Below are 1179 nucleotides of genomic sequence, written 5' to 3'. Positions count from 1 at the left end.
TATTATTGCAGCACCATTCCATTAAATGGAAATATTTTAGAGTATCAATTCATACAAATTTCCCTAAAATGCATCCTGACAGATTTAGTATCTTTGGAAACACTGGGATCTCCTCCAGAGTTCAATAAACAATCGGTGGGTTTTAACAAAGTTATGCTGCACAGCGTGTGTCTGTAATGATTGTGAAAGTTGGTCTGAACTAGCAATGTTTAAAATAATTATCGAAAGCTTTAAAAATATGCCACAAAGACTCTCTTCAACTCAAAAGACTTGGACCTGTAATCCCACACAGAATCTTTGCAAGTTTTCTCTTTTGCCCTCCAACCTTACGAGACTCTGTTTCGCCAGGCAGGACTGCACATAATTCATCCTGTGTAGGCTGAGGTGATGTATTCTTTTCATGTACAGAGGAAGCGCAATATCCTGTTCCCGCACGGGCTCTAATACCACACTGAGGCAGACTGGCCCCCCGGCCTCTCAGGGGCCCAAGTGCTCCTGAAACTAAAGCCAGAGGCTCTCTGAGACTGTGATGTATGAGGTGTCTGTGCAGCAGACTCTTCCTGTTACAGTGTCAGTAAAAGAAGGAACTAATGGGGTCCCTCTTTTGATGGCACTGGGGCGGACTGGTTCTCATTTTAATGGCAAATATGTTCTCTGAGGCTCCTCCACTTTTGCTGAACCAGCATTGTTGTGAAATTCAATAGCCTATTTCAAGTTTCTGTTTTCCAAGGGAATACATTTTTCACAAAACACTTGGCTCTGGCGTCCATGTTAAATGAGTTATGTGTGGCAGCAACTTGTCATGAAGAGACTAGTGAAGGAAACGGATATTTAATGAATGGATTCCACATCACTCAACAAAAGTTACTTCCAAGCTTTCTTGTTGCAAGTATTTTACAAGCCCTTCATGGTGCTGGTACAAATTTAGACCAATGATTATAAAGATTTTTGCTTGTGTTGCAACTTACAAGAAACTTTTATCATTAAATCGTCTTTTTAGAAATATCACCTTTGGTTTGTTGAACCGTGACTGAGATTTTTATGGCAAGTGGAAAAACCTGAACAAAACGTAAAGTAAACAAAAAACCTGCAATCAAAATAAGGACATTCAAAATCCAAAGATTCCACAGCACCTGCAAAAGAGAAGCAGCACACACACACACACACACACACACACAC

The sequence above is a fragment of the Etheostoma spectabile genome, chromosome 17 (assembly GCF_008692095.1).
Source record: "Etheostoma spectabile isolate EspeVRDwgs_2016 chromosome 17, UIUC_Espe_1.0, whole genome shotgun sequence".
Lineage (NCBI taxonomy): Eukaryota > Metazoa > Chordata > Actinopteri > Perciformes > Percidae > Etheostoma > Etheostoma spectabile.
Note: the sequence above shows the minus strand (reverse complement) of the source record.